This window comes from Taeniopygia guttata, chromosome 1A (assembly GCF_048771995.1).
Source record: "Taeniopygia guttata chromosome 1A, bTaeGut7.mat, whole genome shotgun sequence".
Lineage (NCBI taxonomy): Eukaryota > Metazoa > Chordata > Aves > Passeriformes > Estrildidae > Taeniopygia > Taeniopygia guttata.
This window is the reverse complement of record NC_133025.1, coordinates 64,574,706-64,595,866: the sequence shown is the minus strand read 5'-3', so window position 1 is coordinate 64,595,866 and position 21,161 is coordinate 64,574,706. Positions and strand designations below refer to the sequence as shown.

Below are 21,161 nucleotides of genomic sequence, written 5' to 3'. Positions count from 1 at the left end.
TAAAGGAATCATAAATTCTTTTATTAGCTTGGGCTGGAAGGGACTTTAAAGCCCATCTTGTTCCAGTCCCCTTGCCACGGGCAGGGGCACCTTCCGCTATCCCAGCTTGCTCAGAGCTCTATCCAAGCCTGGCCTTGGGGGATGGAGCAGCCACAGCTCCTCTGGAAAGGGAGATCTGGGTTTGTTTTTCATTAGTTCTACATTAGTTTAACTAGACAAATAGAAATAAACCAGAATCTTATTCCATTATTTTTTTCAGTTACTATCAAATATCCTCAAGGAATGAAATGAAAACAAATGCCACGTCATTATACTTCTATTTTTGTGTGCTACCCCTTCTATGTTGCCTAAATACCTGGATGACTTGCCCAGCTGTACTGTTTCAGAGATGGGCATGATAATGAAATACATGTTTTAACTTGAATCATTCCTTTGAAATGCCTTCCTGTAGTTCTAACCACTAGGATTAATAACAAGAGCTAACCTCCAACCCAAGCAGGTCAGTGGGTATGTGAATGTCCAGGCCTAATCCTGATTTCTGCTAAATGCTGCTTGACTGTTATTACTCAGTCTTTTGCTCGTTTTCTTTAAATATGCTTTCTCATACGTGTTTTTCTGAGAACCAGTGCAAAATACTTAGTCATAGGTAGGTATGGCAAGAGTTTGCTGTGTTTGAAAAATTAGTAGTCAAGTGTGAAATTGTGCAAGTAAGACAGGAATGTAAAGTAAGGGAGCTGTTCTCTTTAAATCAAAGGGCGGACTTGGGTTGACTGTGAGTGTAAAAGAAGTTTTCAACAACAAAGCAAATTCTTGCCATGACTTTCTCTGCTGTTCTGTTGAATAATGACCTTGTGAAGTAAGCCTGAGTGTGTGGAACCACAGCGGTGTGGTCAGGGCAGTGTTTTGGGAGGGAATCCTCTGATCAGCAGCAGCTGCTGAAGGAAGCAGAGGAAAGCATTCCTCCTGTCAGTGAGTGTGACACCTCAGTGCCTCCTGTGCTGAAAAAAATGAAGAGGTCTTGCTGACAAGAAGAGAAGCTTCTGGTTTCTGTGCAATTCCCCTGGTGTTTTTCAGGTGCAGCCATGAGGATGAGGGAATAGGACATGCAGGTGAGTCTGTGGGTGAGCTGTGATGGTTTTCTGCTCTATCAGCATCCCCTTTACATCCTGGAGTAATGGTTCCATGGACATTAATCATAGGGGTTGTAAAATAAAGTGTTTGGAGGAAGAGAAAGCAAACTGCTCTACCTGGGTATTCTGCTCTGATGTCCTCTGAGCTCATGTGCCATGGCTCTCTTGGCTGTGTTGTTTAATCAAAAAGAAAATAAATCACTTCAAGTGTTCTTCTTCTTCTCTTTTCTCAACAACTGTAACTCTAAAGGCTTAGAAATGTATTAAATGAATTCAAGTCTCTTGTTCCTGGAAAGCAGATTCCCTTCACGTACTTTCAAGGAGACAAATGACAGGCAGAACTCTGGAGATCAGTCAAGACTTTTCTTTACATCAAGCTGCTTTATAATTTTAATTCCACTCTTCTTGGTTTATGTGTCAACATGTTTTTTGTAGCCCTTGCTTTTCAACACCACAGTAGAGCTTAAAGAACTAGGATGCAGTGTTGTGGGCAAATAAGGAGTAGTTGAGAGCTGAATTTGAAGATAAGCAGTATTTTTCTCTTCCTGAGAAGAGCGTAATAGCAGTAACAAAGAAGCACCTTATTTTCTGAGATGTAAATAGCATTGCTTCTGCTAACACAGGGTATGGGACTTAATGATGGAGTGAAGTCTGGCTGGACAAATCCTTTCTCAATTCTGTTTGAGGTGTTAGGTTGCTCAGGGAAAAGAGGCAATAAATTCTTTGGATCATATTATGACTTGCCACCTTCAACAGTCAAGTGAGAATATGAAGAGCTTGATGCTCTTTATAGTCTCCAAATAATGTATCTTGCTTCCAGTTTGGATCAGTTTTGTCCCTGTAGGTAAGAGCAGTAGCCAAGGCAGGGTGCTAGAGGTCCTGTTAATTTGGCAGCCTTTTCCTCCCCACTGGCGTGCCCCTAAATTTTCTTGTCAGCATCACCCGTATTCCGCTTTCTTACCTGATGTGAAGACGCTGTCTTGCACCTGCAGAGCTCCATACCACAGTCCCGTAAATGAGACTCCAAGACAGGATGCTGCCTTCACTGACTGACTTGTGACAGGCAGGCTCTCCTCTTGCTGGAAGCCAAAGAGCAATCCCAGGTTTGTTTTTACATAGGTTATTATATAGCTGCTGAAGGATGGCTTCTGATTAGCAGTGATGAGAAGATAATTGGGACCATCTGCCCCAGATGTGGTGAAAGGCCTCCCTATCTGGCAGCACCTGATCCTCCTTACCACCCTGTCCAAAACAAACATACCTTTCATTTTACCTCAAGGCATCCACAAATCCATCTGTACTGTGGATATGATGTGGTATCTTTCTAGGCTGTGGCCTCAAGGCTAATAATTCATAGTGGTGTAGGCTCCAAGTGATATCTGCAGTCTTTCAGAGTTGTCATTGCCTTGATAGGAACAGAAGCTAACATCTTGTATCTCCCAGTACTCACAAGAACTGACTGAAATGTTCTGACCTTGTTAACATTACAGATGTGTCTCCTTGGAGATAATGACTCAAACTTTCTAAGCTCTGGGGTTTTGTTTCTTCTTTGTAGCTAATTGTTACTTAATTCAACAAAAGCAATGTAATTTCAAAGATTTCCCACTTTTAAGCAAGAATGCTGCTTTCCTGTATTTTAAAAAAACTGCAAACAACACCCTCCCCTCCCCCATAAAAAAATCCTGCTCCAAGTTTTGAAAAGTGAACTTCGCACCTTTTTTAATGCTCTTTCTCTGTAAGGTCTTTGTCAGTGTCATAAGCTGCCTTGTGTTTCCTGTACTTCATTTAAACAGAGGGTTGGTTTTGCTCACATGAATTGAGGAACCGTTTTGGTCATCCAGTAAGCTGTAGACCACCTGTGAAGAAAGTAAAACATGATGTAAGGTAAAAAGATTTGTTACCATGCCAATCTTGCTTTCCTTCCGTGTGAGTGGAAGGGTCACAGTTGCTTTAGAAGTGTGTGACTGCAAGAGACCACCAGAGTTGGAAAGTAATTTCTTGTTCTTCCAAATCCTCCTGCACTGCAGACTGTTGAGTAATAAAATTTCAGTCAAAGAAGTTTTAGGAAAAGCCTCCATGGGAACAGATCATCAAAACAGGCAGTTTGCATTTCCAGCAGTCCCTCCGGTGTATGTTTAATTTGGTGAAAGAATGAGCCAGATTAGGTTTGGGTTTAGTGTTCCTCTCCCTTCTTTGAGTGGAGTAGGAGATCTTTCCACCTGCTTTAAAGGGAGTTTCTCACCTCGAAGAGGTAGAAATCTTGCTCCTCTCTGTATTTCCTCCCTCCCCCCGAGTTCCCTGCATGTGGGTAAGTCCTTTATTTGTGTCACCTCTTAAAAGAAACTCTTCCTTGGAGCTGCTTGTGGCATTTGCATGTGTGCATATCCTCAGAACCTTGTGCGAATAGGCTTTTAATGCCTCTCTTATTTTATCTACTTCTTTAATTATGTTTTCTTTGCAACTTTTGTTTTTTTGAGACAGTATGCCAGCAAACCTAGGTAGTAATTTATGCTGTATTCCTGCTAAGATTCAATTAGGCTGGACTCTTTTCTTGTTGGTTTGACTGGCTTCTCTCTATTCCTGTGTCTCTTTGCATTTTATGTGAGGATCTCCATCTACAATTATGAACTGAACTGGGGCTGCAGTGTGAGAACAAAGACCACTTTAGTATTTTCCTTGGGATTTTCATAAAATAAAATACATAAAACATCTCCATGAAAATGTCTCGATTGATGAAGGGAAGGGGGGGGGAAAAAGCCTTTTCCTCTAGCAGTGGCTTGATTAATGGATTTATTGTTTGTACAGATTTTGTCAGGAAGCCATATGGCTTGAGGAAAACAAAGAGGAAGTGGCTGATGTTGGGAATCTGATTTAATAGGGGTCCCTAAGGACAGAATGTGGCTCTTATCCTTACTCCTTCCCACTCAGTTTGCAGAGTGGTCTGAGAGGAGCTTTAGGGCTTCAGTAGAGCTACAGATAATGTGGCTCTGTTGGAGTGGAAGTGTCAGTCCCTGCTGCTGGATAGCATCACGGCCCCTCTTCTCTGCAGAAAGTGTCCTGGGGTAATTAACAAACAGTGGTAATTAAAATGTTTACTATTTGTGTATTGGCAGTTGATCAGTTTGTAGTAGATGAAGACAAGTTTCAGCATCTCAAAGCTGAGTTTTCATAGTTTAGGATGAGGTGATTATTTCTCTCTTCTCTATCTCTCCCTCCCTCAGCAAAATTGAAGCATCTGTCCTTCTGGATTAACTAATTCACCATCTGTATCCTAAAACCAGATTTATTTTCCTAATCTAACATGTGTAAGTGGGGATGGGTAAGTAACTGGGGCTCAAGCACTGGTGATTTAACGTGATTGTGTTGGGTTGGATCAATGTTCTGCATTTTCTATGACTTACTGAGTTTGACCCTACTTAGGACTAGATGGTGAGTAAACCTGAGCAGAGAACTTAAAGGAATGTTCTCTAATGGAACTGTAATCGAATACATTAAGGAGATTTAATAAACATATCTTCCTTCTGTTAAATTACGGCTTCTCAGCTGAGAGACATAAACTCACCAAAAATTATTCTGTTCATTTCAGAGTTAGAGTAAAAGACTTCTGTGAACTGTTAGTGAATGTTAGTGGGTCTGAGAGTGGAAAGCGCAAAACATCACAAAAACATATTGGGCAACCCAGGAATTTAATTAATATCAGTTTGTGAATGAAAGCTGCCTATTCAGTCAGTCATGGTGAAAATGATATGTGCCTGAAACTTTTGGAGCTCCTGAATGTCCTGTTGTGGAGTTTGGGCTATAATGAGAGGTGCAATTATTTCTATAGGGCTTTGATGCATAGTGTGTATAGTTCAGTATTTTATAGACCTCCCTTCTTTCCAGATCTTTGAGAGGTTTTTGTTGTTTTCTGAACTCTTATGATGTTCTTATGCTGGAGTTGGTACTTATTACATGTTTCCATCAGATAGATATTAGGAGACAAACATTTTGTCTGGAGAAAATTCAGTATCTGACAACGGTGGTAGAGGAGATGCTGAAATACCAGTGGAAAGTTTGTGATTTAGAGCTGTTTTTCCATGCTGCACTTTCCATGCTGTTTTTCCATGCTGCACTCTATAAAGTTTCCATGTAGAGTTACACATAATTGATATGTTCCTTTAAAATATAACTCAGAAAATCTTTGGTGATGAAGGCTTAAAAATAACCACATCTCACATGTTCTCCTTGGCTGTGCCATAATATTAGGCAATGTCTGTCACAATGATGCTGTTAAACATTGTTGCAGTAAGCATCCCTTCTGAGCTGATTATTAGTCTTAATCAGCAGTTTGGGATTTGTTACCTTTTGCCCAGTTGGTTTGGCTGTTTGTGCGTGCATTGCTCGTGATTCACTGCTGTGAGGGAGTCAGGGTGTGCAGCTCCAGAGCACTTGGAGGGTTATACATCTGGAAGCGCTCCAGTCTGAGATTATTTTCCTTAAAAAGAAAATTGGGAAAGAAGATTATTTCACAATCTCCTATATTTACAATTTACCAGTGGTAGATGCTCGTGACTACCTAATACAGTGCTTAGGGTTTTTTTTTTTTTTTTTTTTTTTTTTTTTTTCCTAATGTTCTGGAAAGCTGTTGAAATGTTGTTTACCACTCTTTATTTATAGCATGAACATGTCACACAATGTATAAGAAGCAGCAAATAAAAAGCAGTATTCCACGTTTCTTTTGAACTAACTTTTCAAAAATAAAGTACTGCTTGTGTGTACCAGGCTGTTGTAGATCTATAGGTGCCAGGTGAAGCTGGTGTTTTTCCAAAACATTAAAAGGAAGGAGGGGGAATAGAACTTCATCCTCAAGAAGGTTATTTCACTAATGTATAACAATATTTCTCTTTTTTTCCTTCTAGGAACTGCCTTTGTCAGCAGAGTGAACACTGATGCCTGGAGTAGCAGATTGTGCATAAACAGACATCTCTGTCTTCATCTGCAGGTAAGAAATTAGCACCAAAACCCTCCAAGAAAGAGCTTCCCTGCTCCCTTCTGAAAGTATTTGCACATAAAATATTCCAAAAACTCTAAAACTTAAAGAATCACGAAATGGTCTGGGTTGGAAGAGTCCTTAAAGATAATCTCCTTCCACTCGCTGCCATGAGCAGAGACACTTCACAGTAGACTGGCTTGCACAGAGCCCTGTCCAACATGGCCCTGAACACTTCCAGGGCAGGGGCAGTTTCCTAAATTCATCACTCTCTCTTTTTTCCTGAGATGAGAAATCTGAGCAAGATCCCAGTTCCCTTGCTCTGTGCAATATTTTCTCTAACCAGTTGTGTTCTGGGCAGAGCTGCTGAGTTTCCAGTGCTGGTGTGATCTCCATGGATATGCACCTTCCTGCTGTGTAAGAGGGAGGCCCACAGCTAACCTGTCACTGGGAAGTGTGAAACAAGAGGAGGCTTTTGTCCCTGGCTCCTCTGCTTGTATGTCAATCCTGGGCAGCAGATCTTCGCTTCAGAAAGATTACTGAAAGGCTTGTCAAGCATTGGAATGGGCTGCCCAGGGAGGAGGAGTCACCATCCTTGGAGGTGTTCAAGAAACAACTGGTGTTTTTCGTTTGGGTGACAAGGTGGTGCTTGGTCAAAGGTTGGACTCTGTGGTATTGGAGATATTTTCCAACCTTAATGATTCTGTGATTCATTGTGAGGAGTTGTCTCCAGCTCGGCCATTCAGACATTGCCGAAAATCAAAAAAAGTTGTCAGGGAAAGTAAACAGTAGCAGGTGGTGTTTTTTCCTGACAACATGATGAATCCTTGATACAGGAAAAAAATCTGAACTTAGACTAAAATACATGCTTTCAGATTACTCAGTGGTTTATTTTTCATATTGGTTTGATTTTTTGAGTTCCTGTTTTATGATGTAGATGAGGCTAGTGAAGCAAGTGAAAAAACTGAGAATACAGCTTCTTCTCTGGCTTGTCACTATTTACAGGCCCTGTTTAAAGCTGGTTTGCCTTTTGTACACACATCGGCTTCTCAGTGATAGACTTTCATAGCAGTCACACCACCTTTTTCATGTCTGTGTGAATATTGCCATTTTACCACTCCTTCTATTGCAAACGCAGTATTTATAGCAGTATTTTGTTGATAACTGAAACAGCTGAGGGACCAACAGAGCTAAATAAATTAAAATGCTTTGTTCATTTGCCACAATGACAGCTTGTCCTATGCTCTGTGTATCAGAGGTACAGATAAGGATAAAGGTACAGCTTTATCTTAGTACAGGAAAACCTGAAGCAAAGCAGAATTGGATGAATACTTTCATTATCCTTAATACAGTGTAGAATTAGTAGAAATATCAATGCACATATAGAAAATCCACTCTCTATGGTGAGGAGGAGCTTTGCTGGAAGGGTGGTACATGCACCCTTCAGCAGGTACCTATCACCTGTCCATATGTACAGCACTCAAAATGCTGTGTTGGTGAGAGTCTGGCTTCAGACTTGTCTTAAGTTACCTCATATTTGAGAGATGTTTTGCGTTATTCATTAAAGCACTTTCAGCCCTTCATTCTAGGCATATGCAGTGTCTCTTTAATGCACATCAGTGGATGGTTTCTAAAGTGAACATTTCCAGAGCATTAATTGCTGCCTTCAGCCAACACCAGCCTCTTGCTAATGGAGTGTGATGGTTTAGGGGGTGGTACCAGCCGTGGGGACAGTCCTGCTGGCTGAACCAGCACACAGAATTTAGACAGACACTGATCTCTTCTTTTTCCTGGGTGACACTTAACCAGAGCACATACACATATATATGTTAACCTGGAACTCCAGGAAGATTGGAATGTAGTGGTGTTGAGCCAGGCTTTCTTCTGCCAAGATGAAATATTTAAGAATTTGTTGTTGACTCTATTTTGAATAAATTCCTTTCAGTGGAGCGAGTTTGTGGCCGGCTGCCAGGTGACTGCAGTGTCACTCCTTTATTTGTCACTGGAACCAAGCATGGAAATCTGGCATTCCACAGCTACTTCTTCCCCCACTTCTCTATTACCTTGCCTGAAGCTTCCTCAATTACCTTGTTTACCATGCATTAAGCATTTTCCCTAAATTCCCCTTTTATCCTAATTACCTGATGGTATCTTACTCCTTCAGGTATTTGTTCAGTTTTTAAGCATAAAGAAAATCCAGCATATATATACATATACACATACAAATCTATATATAGCATGTATATATATGCTAATATTTAGCTACCTCTCCACAACTTGTTTACAAAATATAGAAGAGGCTGAAGCTTCACAAAAGACAAGCAGGTCAGACTAAGTGCAAAGGACTTTTCTAGCATTTGAAAAGAAACAGTATTCCAAGATGATGTTTGCAAGACATCTTGTTGTAAGCATAAGTCACAAGGAAACCTGAGAGCTAAAATCAAGATGCCAATTTCACCTCATTTCTACTTTTTACAAGGTTCACACTGCCTGAAAGCATCATGTACCTCAAATCAGGGCTAAAATCCTGCTGCAGCAGAATTTTGACCAACCAGTTCAGTGATTTTCTGCAGCTCCAGCAAGTCACCAGCATGTTGTTTAGTACACTTGAAAGTCAGGGTGCTTTAATTTGTAATTAGCAATAACCAAACATTATTTGGAGTTTGGCATTTACCCTTGATTTTCCATTCCCTGTGCGCTATGGTCAAGTTGTGCTCTTTGTTTTTCCCTGCTATGACACCAGGTAGGGCCCAGGACAAACAGCTTGTTCCACCCATGCTGTAAACCATATAATAAGAATTACTTCGTGCTAGTAAGTCTTGATTGGAAAATACCAAACAAACGAGCACAAAGAAACCAGTCCATCTACCCAGAAAGTTTGTAAACCATCCAGGAGACCATGAACAGGGATGCATTTGGAAGGTCACCCCCAACAAAAGAATGCTGGTATGGAGCCAAGTAACATTTTCCAAAAAGCCTTCTCCTTTAGACTGATGAAGAAGAAACATCCTACAAGATATGCAGCCTCCCATCAGTAAATGAGCAAAAATATTTCATGTCATGTTCAAGTAAAAAATATCAAGTGAAAGTCTTCTGCCGGCAAAACTTTTACTGAAAGGAACAGGTTGTGGGTTTGAAATCAGCCCATGACTTTCTTTGAAAAGAAGAGTGTTCACAGAGGTTTTTTTTTGTGGGACTAACCCTCATGGAAGTTATTCTTTTGCTATTCCAGAAGAATGCTCTGAGATAATAAGCACTGCTTGAAACAAATAAACCAGAGGTCCCACAGCCATGACGGTGAGTGTTGACAACAAGCTTGAGAGAGACTTTAGGACCAAGAATTTTCCTCCATGAGACTGGCCAAAAGATGTTCTGACATCTGTGTCAAACAAGCCAAAATCCTGATGCCACAAGTGATATCTCATCTTTGAGAGGACAGCACAGCACCAACACAGGAGTCTGTACAAGCATTGACATGCAGGCAGTTTGGTTATGTGTTTCTGGCAACAAAGGCTGCATGAAACCGTGCCTCTGGACAGCCCAAAATTCCCCAAGTCAGTTTCCCAGAAAAATTACCAGTTGACTTCTATCCAGGAACCCTCAGCTGCCTAGAACATGAACTGCTGCTTGCACTGCAATTTCTCCTGCTGCAATACAGCTAACAATTTGGTGGGAAAAAATGAGGGAAAGAAACATTGTTCTGAAGCACAGAATGCTACAACTGGTATTTTGCCTAATTACATAACATTTCTGACCTCTCCCTGAGCTACAATCTCTCCTTGAGCTGCAATCTTTACAGCACAGAAACAACAAATTGTCTCTTCTCTTTGCAATGGTGAGCATTATCTAGAAGGAATTAACTTGTTTTCTTTTGGGGGTGGAGAAGTGAGAGGAGGAGGTAAAGCCACACTTCTTACCAGCTCTTACAAAGATACACTTTGTTAATGGCAACTATTCAGTTATTACCTGAAATAATTCTTCCACCTTGAAAATTTTATTTTTGTCTTCAGTATTTTAATTCTAAGACTGATCTCTGACTTCAGCAAGCGTGTTAAGCCTTTAGGACATGTTCCTGCACAGTATTTAAATCACATATGACAATCTGAAGAAACCAGAGACACTATTTAGTAAAGATTTAACTGCAGCACAGCACAAAACATTCATGCAAACTGGGATACAAATGATGACATAGCTACAAACCATCATGATTATTAACTGTGTCTAAAATTCTCATGGCCTTTGTGGAAAAGTGGGTTCCAGCCAGCTGTCACAAACACAGATTGATGGCTGGAGTGATAGTGCTCCCATCACAGTCTGTAACACTTTGTATCTCTGGAGCTACCAGGCTGACCCAACTGTGCTGCAAAATATTTTCAAATCCCCACAAAATATTGGAAAGGAAACAAGCCAGCAGGTAAGCCAAGGAAACAGATGGCTTACTAAAGTTCCTTTGTATCTGGTCACTTCTGAGCGCATAACCTTGCATTTTTAACAGTAAGTTTCACGCTCTCGCACTTGAATTACAACAACTCTGAAATTAATACTCTTCTTAAGATTAGATACAAAAAGCATCTGAACTCCACATGGACTTGTGGCATAAAAACCCAAGGGTGTTTTGGAACTGATGACAGCACTCAAGTCAGAGTTTCAAGGATTCTTGCTACTATTAGATTCCAGTCAGAGCGTTTCTAAAGCAGAAATGGAAATATTTAAAACTTAAGAGCATTATAGTTAGGATATGTACAAGCAAATCAAAACAATATCTGATGCAGCACTTCTTTCGGCTCTTGAGATAGGATTTACTGTGATACAAGTGTGACTTCAATTCAAGTGAGCTTACTCACTAAATCCCAACCCTGAATCTGTTTCAGGATTAGGACTGAAGTATCACCTTCCTTTTACTGACAGCACTCCTTTTCTTCATTCTTAAGTTTAGCTACTAACAAACAAAATTGTCAGTATGAAATATCACAATCCTAGAGAGGCAGGATTGAGTGGATTCATCCTAGAAAGCCTCACTGGGGGCCACTGTTCTAGGAAGGGCTGGATCATGGAATTACACAATGGTCTGGGTTGGAAGGGACCTTAAAGACAATCCAGTTCCAGTTCCAACCCCTGCCATGGGCAGGGACACCTTCCACTATCCCAGGTGCTCTGAGCCCCATTCAATCTGGCCTTGGACACTGCCAGGCATGGGGCAGCCACAGCTTCTCCACGCAACCACGGCCTCACAGGGAAGAATTTCTTCCTCATATCCAATCTAACCCTGCTCTCTGTCAGTGTGAAGCCATTTCCCCGCGTCCTGTCACTCCAGGCCCTTGTAAAGGGGATCTCCATCTTTCTGTATGCTTCCTTCAGGCACTGGAAAGCCACAATGAGGTCACCCCAAAGCCTTCTCTTCTCCAGGCTGAACAATCCCAATTCCCTCAGCCTTTCCTCCCAGCAGAGCTGCTCCATCCCTCTGATCCCCTTAGTGTCCCTCGTGTGGACTGGCTCCAGCAGGATAGCTGGTGGCAGTACAGCAGAGGTTCAGACAGCAGCTGGGATGGATTTATTCTGTGGCAGAGGAATATCCTTTTCCAGATATGTTAGTCAAGGAGCCTGCACTGCATATCAATGCTGTGACAAACAGCTCAAAAAAAAGACATGTGCATTAAATAAACATCTCCTGATTCATCCTCTCAGTTAACAGGCAGACATTTACTGCACTGTAATGTCTTCCAAAGCCATGTAAGTATTTGTTCCTCATTAGCAGTAAATATATAGTGCATTTGAGAAAACAGCTTTATTGCACACCACTTTATTAATAAACAGCAGCATTAGGTGGAAGTCACATCTGTACCTCTCTAATATGGTCTAAATAGCGTGTGGGAGTGAAAGAAAACAAAGAGCAGAGAAAATATGCAAGCAGGTTCACTGCAAGGGAAATATTTATACAAAAGCTACAATACACACACACTTCAAAGTTGCCTTGGACCTGGAGATGCCCTGGCTTCAAAGGAGACAAAATAGGTCATTCTCCAAACTGGTTCCAATGAAGACACAGCTCCACCCCTTCAACTTTTTCCCTCTCCACTCACAGCTTGTCCACAAACACCCACACCCATCTGAGGGACTGAAGACATTTGTGTGTAATTGCCAATATTTACACTAATGAGGCAATGAGCTCATCTGCTCCCTTTTGGCAAGACCTGCATTAACTCTTGGTTTTGTAGGGCTGAAGTTCTTTACACTTCACTCAAGCCCATGTGCAGCATTTGCTCTGTCATTTGACAACAGCCACCCTGAGTCTCAGCTGTCAGAGAGGTGTTCTCTGCACCTGGAACGTGAACTAAGGGCAAGTTCCAGAAAAAAAAACAAACATACAAGAAACTTGTTTCACTTCCCACATTTCAAGATAAGGACCAAAACACAGCACTTCTTCCTCTATATTGTGGTGAACTTTGCACACAAATAGCCCATTCCTCCCCTTCCAAATTTATACTGAAGAATGCAGGAAATAAAATTTATACTGCAACTGAAATCTACTTAAATTTGAATTAATAGAAGTCTTAAAAGTCAGTTAAGTGTAGGGTTTAAAGCCATGGTATGACACGACTACCGAAATCTTGCTGTAATGAAATGCAATTTCTGACACAGAAACAAGGTGAGGCACTTTCAACTTAAGCAACATAACCGTTCCAAGAAATTATAATCTCAAAGCTTTATTCAGTGAGCAGCTACAATATTCATTAAACATTACCTAAGAAATTTCAAGTTGCTCTCCTGGCAACCTAGAAAAGTCTGCAAGACAGACCAGGACTTATTACTATGAGGAGTCTTTAAACAGTTAAGCAAGATAAATGAGTGGGGGGAACCCATCGCTTTCTAGAATTTACACTTGGCTGTGCTTACTTCTGTATTTCCCCAGGCACAGGAGAACTTCTTTGCTTCTTCTATTCTCTATTTATAGGACTCAGCTGGATCACTTAAGTATTTCCCCTCTCTTGACAATTGTGAGCTTGGCTAATTTTATTAGAGCAAAATCTGAGGTAATCATAACACACAGCAATAGCTTATGGGCTGAAATACTCTAAGCGTATTACTTAATTCAGAACAACAGAACACGTTGGGGTGGAAAAAGCCCATCTCATTCCCATCCCCCTGCCATGAGCAGGGACACCTTCCACTATCCCAGGTTGCTCCAAGCCCCTTCCAACCTAGCCTTGGATACTTTCTGGGATGGAGCAGGCACAGCTTCTCTGGGCAACCAGGGTCTCACTGAGAACAATTCCTTTTATATATCTCACCTACTTTCTCCCTCTTTCAGTTTGAAATTCCCATAGTTTTCAATCTGAATTCCCACAGCTCTGGGGCATACCATAGGCAGCTCCAAGAGAAGCCTACATCACTTTGGCCAACTGGCCACACTGCACAGAATGGACATGGAATCAAATTCCACTTCAGGAGGTGAGGATTCTTAGGTTCTCTATTCAGCTGATAATTTTAGGGAAACTGTTACAAACTTTGTACTTTCTAAACCACCAATTTTCTATAAGTTTTGCTGAAACTCACCTAAACTCCAAAACTCACTGGGAGGAGCAAGAAGTGCAGATATGAACATCATAATAAATACACTTCCCCTTGGAAGTCTAATAAAGGTCGCTTACTGCATTCTTAGAAAGAACCAGCAAAGAGCTCTTCAGGAAAAACATGATTCTCTGCCAAAAAACTAACAGCAATTAACAGAAGTCAGCCAGCAATGCCAATGGAAAATAGATGTTAGGTCAAATTCAGTGTGGCAATGGGGGGAAAATTTTCTTTTTCCTGCTCCTGTCTTCCTTCTCCATGGCAACAATTTCTAAACCAGCACAACTTGCCATGTGTTTATTTACCTCCGTATTTTCAGACAGCATCTACATTTTGCACTTTCTGAGATGAAGTCTTTCACTGCTGGCCATACAGTCACAAGCTTTCTCAGCTCCTAATGGCTACATCCTTCTCCTTCTCACTGCACCCTCAGCAACCCCATCCTGTCCATTTGCCTGGCCCAAGGATGTCAGGACAGACTTCTGGAGTCAGCAGACTTGCCAAAAGACCTCCCCTTTCTTCACTTGATCAACTTACTTTCCCTCGGGAAGTCCTTCCACCCTGGTCTCTGCCCTTCTTATTCACTTCTTGCCCAGTGAACTCTTTATGGCTCACTCACCAGAGTCACCTCACACACATACATGGAAGTGCAACTCCACCAAGTTTCTGGGTAAATCTCTTTATCCTCCTTCGTGGTGCCCCTTAACCCATTTCTGCAGAGCACCTACTAAAACACAATGGATCAGCAGGTGAAACCCTACTGCTTTTCGGGCTGATTGAGCTTACTCTATTGACCTCCACACCCTGGGCAGGGTGCACTTTCTCTTTGGGGATTCTGGTGCCTTTCAGAGAGGCCAAGACAAGCACAGTTCTGCTTTAAAGAGTTCCTGCAAAGCATCCAGATATGGGCAATATAATCAAGACCTTCTAGAAGTACACTCATCCCTCCAGAAGGAATTGTACCATCATTCCTCTTATCATGGGGGATCTTTATCATTTTTTCTGAACTTAAAAGATGCCTGGGATGCCAGGCACTGGTACTGAAGAACACAGAATTATTAACATTGGTAAAGATCTCCAAGATCATTGAGTCCAACCTTTGACCGATCACCACCTTGTCAATTAGGTGCCACATCCAGTTTTTTTCTTAAAGATCTCCAGAGATGGTGACTCTGCCACCTCCCTGGGCAGCCCCTTCCAGTGCCTGACCATGTCTTCCATGAAGAAATTCTTCCTCAAGTCTTTCTGACATAGAGGCCAAGTTACACAAAACAGCACCTCAGCACTGCTGCATGAATTGCTGTGATGAGTTCTCTGGGTTATCATCACACTGCTTATGAAGGACAAAGCCCAGCTTGCATTTCTCTTTAGAAAACAAAACAAAAACAACAAAACCAAACCCAAGAGATCTGATTAGGACGTTTTTAGTTTCCCCTGGTCCTTCTAATTTAAAAGCACCCCAGGATCTGTGGATTCTCTTTCTCCACAGAAAGAGAGGAGAGGCTGTGCAGTCTGGAGAGCCACTGGCAGCAGTGACTAAGGTAATAGGCAGGGTTAAGGATTTAGAACTGTGTGAGGGAGCTCAACAAAAAGAGCCTGGCCAGTTTTCTTTTCAATAAAAAGTGGTTGCTGGGATTTCTAATCTTTATTGATATGCAGCTATGGAAGTGTACAATACCAGGTAACATCAGGAGGCCAGAATGGCTTATTAAGCACAATTACCTAGCAAACCTAAATCCTGGAAAGAACTCAAGGGGAAGTGCCCACAGAAAGTTTGTGCTAATCATAAGATAATAAGCAAATAAACATCTAAAACTGTGCAAAATTTAAAGTATTGATGATATGCTTTAAATAATAAAAACATCCAAAACATAGCATTTAAATTAAAATCCAACTGCATGAGTTTCCTCAGACCTAGGAAAGGTTATATGAAAGAAATCTTGTCTTATTCCTTATAAAATTCTTATTTATAAAAGTAAAAAGTCAAGCCTACCAGGTGAGGTAAACCAGGCATTCACATCTTTCTTCTTTACTTATAAATGACCTGAATATTAACTTGCGGGTATCTGGAAGATTTTTGCAATTTGACAAGTGAAATGCGTTTGACTTGATTTAGCCACCATTTTTTATTTCTCAGTCCAAGATATCAAATACTAAAGTATGTTTCCTTAACAACTACAATTCAAAATGTAAGCCTTTATTTCTTTAAAGCCCAGAAATTCTCATTTTTAAACATTGTGCAACTATCCTTTGTAGGAAGCAGTCTGCAGAAGTGCCAGACCTACATGGAACAAAGAGAAGAGATTATATCAGAATGACATGCCTTCAAAAATCTGAGTTTCTTTCCTGCCAGAGAGAGAAATGACTAACATGCATTGTAATTAGTGCAAAAAATAATAGTATCTTTGCAGTTGCAGACTGGGAAAAACTACAGTTTGATGTTCACACTGCAGTAAATAAAGTGGAAAAAGTTCTGAGTTGAGTAATAAGCACATTTTTCCCCTCAAATGTTTAATGACAGTGAATCATTAAACACCCATGAGGTGAGGTCTTCCCCCTTTTGCTACTACAAAGATTAGAATATTGCAGACTTCCCTAGTGATTGATAAATTAATAAAACCCAAACTAAGTAATTTTAACTTTAGAGTCCACAGGAATTGCATAATTCTGTTTTTCTCACTGTTCTCTACAGCAAGTGAGAGGATGCAAACCTTGCCAAAGCTTGATAAATGAATGAAAAAAAAAAAAAAAAAAAAAAAAAGAAGGAGGAAATGGTTTGCCTGCAACACCCAGGGCTTGGATGCAGCAACCCATGTCTCAAGAACCAAATATCTATGAAGTAGAAAAGCCAGGGACTACTGTCTCTTCATGCAAGTGGCATTTCCACACACCAGCCCCCCTGCCATTTATTATCAATACTTCTGTCCTTTCCAGACATCCTGTCTCCACTTACATTCCATTTTCAGTTTGCCCTCAGCTGGCAAGCACAAGATGAATCCCAGCTCTGAAAAACCACTGGAAGAATTTTTTTTTTCCAACTATCAGACTACCGTATTTCTTCAGAAACATTTTTGAAGTATTCAACCTGAAATGCATTTCAAATACTTGAAGTACTGCTGTTCCAAATGCAAAGAAACCATTCAGATGTGGATATAAGATCTAAGTTTTATGTAAGGACAGATTTACACAGGACTGTAAAGTAAAGAAAAAGAAGCCTTAAATAAGAAAGCAAGAAGCTGCACATAATAAAAATGTGACCAAGTGAGGAAGAGGAAAGAAATGGATGCACATGCCATGGTATCTTCAATTTCAAGTCTGCCACCCCACCAGTCTGAACAAGTGCAACACAGACAGCAAGGAAACAAGAGGCACTTTGTGCAGTGTGGGGTTCTGCAGTGGGGAAGAGGGATGAGAGATGAAAAGGATCTCTTGTGATGCAAAGAATGCAGCAAAAGTCAAGGATGGCAGCAATACCACTGTAGAAAACTTGCTTTTCCTGTAGTGACTCAATGCCCAGGCAGCAGGAGAAATGTGTGTACCCAGCAAAGCTGAGACAGGCAGGAGAAGCAATGAGAACATTTTCTCATGTGTGGAGCTGATGGCTGACAAACTGGGGAAAAGCTGTGATCACAGGCATGCTTTGGCTTGTGTGCCTCTCAGTAAATTAGTTTTGCATTCCTGTTCCCAGTCATTGCCTAAATTAATATGTATAAGGTGAACTGGTTCTGAACTTATGGGATTGAGAAATCTGAAGTGAGATTTTTTTTTTCTCCCCCCCAGCCCTTCTATTGGTTTCAGAAAGAAATTTGCACAGTGTTAGAGGTAAGGCTTATTTTACCTCCTCTGACATAAAAGCACCATGTGTATTCTGGGTACAGATTTCAGGTCGAAAAATATATTTGGAGCTGTCAGATAACAATCAGTGGCAAGGCAAATCAGCTTTTACTGGTATGAAAGTTAATGTGACAGCAAATAAAGAACAGAATACCTACGAAGGAAAACCAAAGACTAATAAAACAGTGCAAAGTTATATTTGGGAAGCAGAGATAAGCAGGTGGCCAGAAAATTTTCTGATTTTCAGACCTCTCTGTGAACTTCTATTGCACAGTCCTAGAAAACAAACTGGTCCTAGATCTATTTTTTTTTTTTAAACTTACTTGCAATGAGTTTTGCTTAGAAACCCTAATGAGACACAGTGATTTCAGCACAGAGATCTTCAATTTCTGATGTGAGTGTATGTTCCTAGTGGCAGGTCCCCAAAGGAGAATTCTGTGAGCTTTTGTGGGGCACATGGAATCCCAGAATCCATAGAGGAAAAGACCTCTGAGATCATTGAGTCCCACCTGTGACCGATCCCCACCTTGTCAACTAAACCAGAGCACTGAGTGCCACGTCCAATTGTTTTGTGAACACCTCCAGGGATGGGGACTCCGCCTAGGCAGTCCTTTTATTAACACACTCCTTTAATTCAGCCCTGCCTGTTGGTCTGAGGGATGCACGTTCCACAAATTCTTTTTCTTATTTGGTCTATTAAAACTATTTGTCCTGTAAAGAATGAATGGGAATGTTTCCCCTGAGCTTGAACTGATTCAAAGGCACTTTGTACAGATCATTTGCAGCTTTGGTGAATGTTTTCTTCAAACTTAGAAGTGTCAGCAAATACTTCCTTATTATATGATGCTTCTCTTTAGTCTTTGCTTTTTTTAAAGATGGACTGTAGGAAAACAAATGACCAAACCTGATCTGCACTGAGCACAAGACTGTACATTGTGTGCTGACTGGGGGAAAAATGCATTTGCTGGCTTGCTAAATTGAGATAATACTTTGGATGTTGTCAGACAGAAAAACAATTAGAGCCATCGGATGCTTTGCTGACGTGTGCGTTGTCACATGGAGAGATGGCTTGGTCAGTGCCAGGAAATCTGAACTGTTCAACCCTCAGCAAGTTATTAAGTTAATTAATAAAGTTCCTTACAGCTGGGCTTGGAATGTGAGGTCTGCTTATTTGTGAAGACAACTGGTCCAAGAATAAATAGCAGAGGTCACTGATGAGACCTGTGAGGTGTTTTCTCAGCCACTGCTATGCTGCAGGCTGGTAACAGATTTTCTTCTGCTTAGCTTATTGGTATGTTAAAATGGTGTTAACCTGAGCAAAGTGTTTCTGTGTTTGTACATGGTTAATGTTTGTACAGATAAAAGTTTTCTTTGAATTAGCTAGCTTTATGTGGGAAAATGTTTATCAAAACCTCTTTGGATTTTCAGGTTCTTGTTCATGTCTCAAAAGACTATTTCTCTATACAACTGATATTCTTAAAAGTGTTCACTTTTCTATTGAGTGTGCAAGTCCATTTGAGATCTGGTTTTACTTACAAATTTTGCATATACTTCTGAACAGGTAGGTTTGGGCAGGATTTTGGGTGTGTTTGCTGGCCTGACTTTACTGCTTGGTGCTTTTCTGCTAAAGCTCATCCTGTTGGTGTGGTGGGGCTCTAACAGGCTCTGAGGTTGTTGCTGCACCAGCCTGTCAGGTGAAGATCTTCCAGGTGTCCCTCTGCATCATGTGTCAGCATTTGTCATCTGCTGGGTGAACTCTTTGGTTGTAGAGGGGAATACACTTTCCCCCTCTAGCTTGGGGGCTGCAGTGGTGCATCTTTTAGATAAAGGAAGAGATGTTCACATTCCCAGGAGAAAGCAGCTCTGGTTAGACTGTAAATGTGAACAGCACTAGGTATTTGTGTAGTGTTCTCTGCACCATTTCTGCCTCCATGCGGTGCAGTTCTGTTCAGTCCACCATCATCATCAGATTCCTTGTTTCTCATGTAACTCCACCCTGCCTGTCTTCACTAGTCTCACCTAATTTTCACATTTCTTTTACTCCATCCCTGTGTTATCCATTTTCCTGGCACTTAATTCTTCAAAAATATTGTCTTTAGTTTTATCACTTTATCCATGTGGGATTACCTGAGTACATGAGCCACTTTTATCATGCTATCAGCATTTATTTTCCCTCTATCTGCTTAAGCAGCCCAGCTGTCTCATTAGGTTTTCTTTATTTGATTTTGTTTTTTTGTTGTTGGTTGGTTTGTAGGTTGTTTTTGGGTGTCTGCTTTCCTGTTAGTTTCCGGGGTTTTTTAAGATTTAATCATCATCATTATTGGTGATTTGGTTTTTGTTTCATTTTTGAGGGAACATTCTGTCTTCTGAAGACAACAGCTTTTAGTGGGTTTACTATGAAATTTTTTGCGTAGTATTATTGCAGAGAAAAAAAACTAGGAGAAGACATCAGTCAACACTGGTTCCTCACAGAGCCAGCACAGTGTTGGCAGGGGGTTAAACCACCCCTACAACACTTTCCCTGATGCATCCCCTTGTTTTAGAGGGAGAGAGAAGCAATCTGTTCGCTTTGCTCTCTGGGTTCTGGTACGAAATGCATAGGTTTGTTGGGAATAGGAACCTTCAGCTGCTTCTGTAGAGAGACAAAAGTTGAACCCTCATGGATGGCTGTAATAAAAAATGTTTCCCCATTGTTTTTCTGCAGCTCTACCTGCTAGAAATTATTGAACAAACACTGAAAGCATCCTTACTAGTCCCTGGAAACATTCAGGCAGCATATAAAGGAATAGGGGCACCTGTTACTGGAAACTGTTATGAGTTTATTCTGAAGGTAGTGCTATTTCTCTGGGTGTTCTTTTTGTAACAACTCATAAAATTTTAGGAAATAAACTGTAATGAAACTTTGGGTAAGTCTGCAGAAGAGGTAGACATTGTTAAAGCATTGGATCCTAGAATGGAATCACGGAATTACTGAGGTTGGACAAGAACACCAAGTCCAGCCTGTGCCCAATCCCCACCTTGTCACCCAGCCCAGAGCACTGAGTGCCACATCCAGTCCTTTCTTGGCCACCACCAATGGTAGGGACTACAAAACTCCCTGGGCAGCCCCTTCCAGTGCTTGACAAACCTTTCATGATTAAATTCCTCCGGATATCCAACCTGAGCCTACCCTGGCACAACTTGAGGCTGTTCCCTGGGAGCAGAGCCCAACCTACCCCTGGCTCTCCCCTCTTGTCAGGGCATTGTAGAGAGCCACAAGGTTCCCCTGAGCCCCCTTTTCTCCAGTCTGAGCTCCTTTCCCAGCTCCCTCAGCGGTTCTTCATCAGACTTGTAGTCCAGGCTCTTCCCCAGCTCTGTTCCCTTCCCTGGATGTGCTCCAGCCCCTCCATGTCCTTCCTGAAGTGAGAAGCCCAGAACTGGACACAGATTTGAGGTGTGGCCTTACCAGTGTCCATAACAGAGGGACAGTCACTGCCCTGCTTCTGCTGGCCACACCATTGTTTGCCCAGCCCAGATGCCACTGACCTTCTTGCCCACCTGGGCACAGCTGGCTCAAATTCAGCTGCTATTGACCAGCACCCCCATCCTTTTCTGCTGGGCACTTTCCAGCCACTCTGCCCCCAAAATGCGTGAATGTGTGGTTCCTGTTGTTGTTTTGA

At 41.4% G+C, this 21,161-nt stretch overlaps 1 long non-coding RNA gene across 1 annotated transcript in view; it reads right to left on the bottom strand.

The window, feature by feature from the left end:
• Window positions 1–396: 396 nt before the first annotated feature.
• Window positions 397–21,161, bottom strand: part of LOC115493459 (uncharacterized) — a 32,979-nt gene continuing 12,214 nt past the window's right edge. Inside the window, exons 4-5 of the long non-coding RNA XR_012053699.1 lie at window positions 5,472–5,604; window positions 397–2,986 (exon numbers count right to left, since the gene is read on the bottom strand). This is a non-coding gene — a long non-coding RNA (uncharacterized lncRNA). The remainder of the gene's footprint in view (window positions 2,987–5,471; window positions 5,605–21,161) is intronic.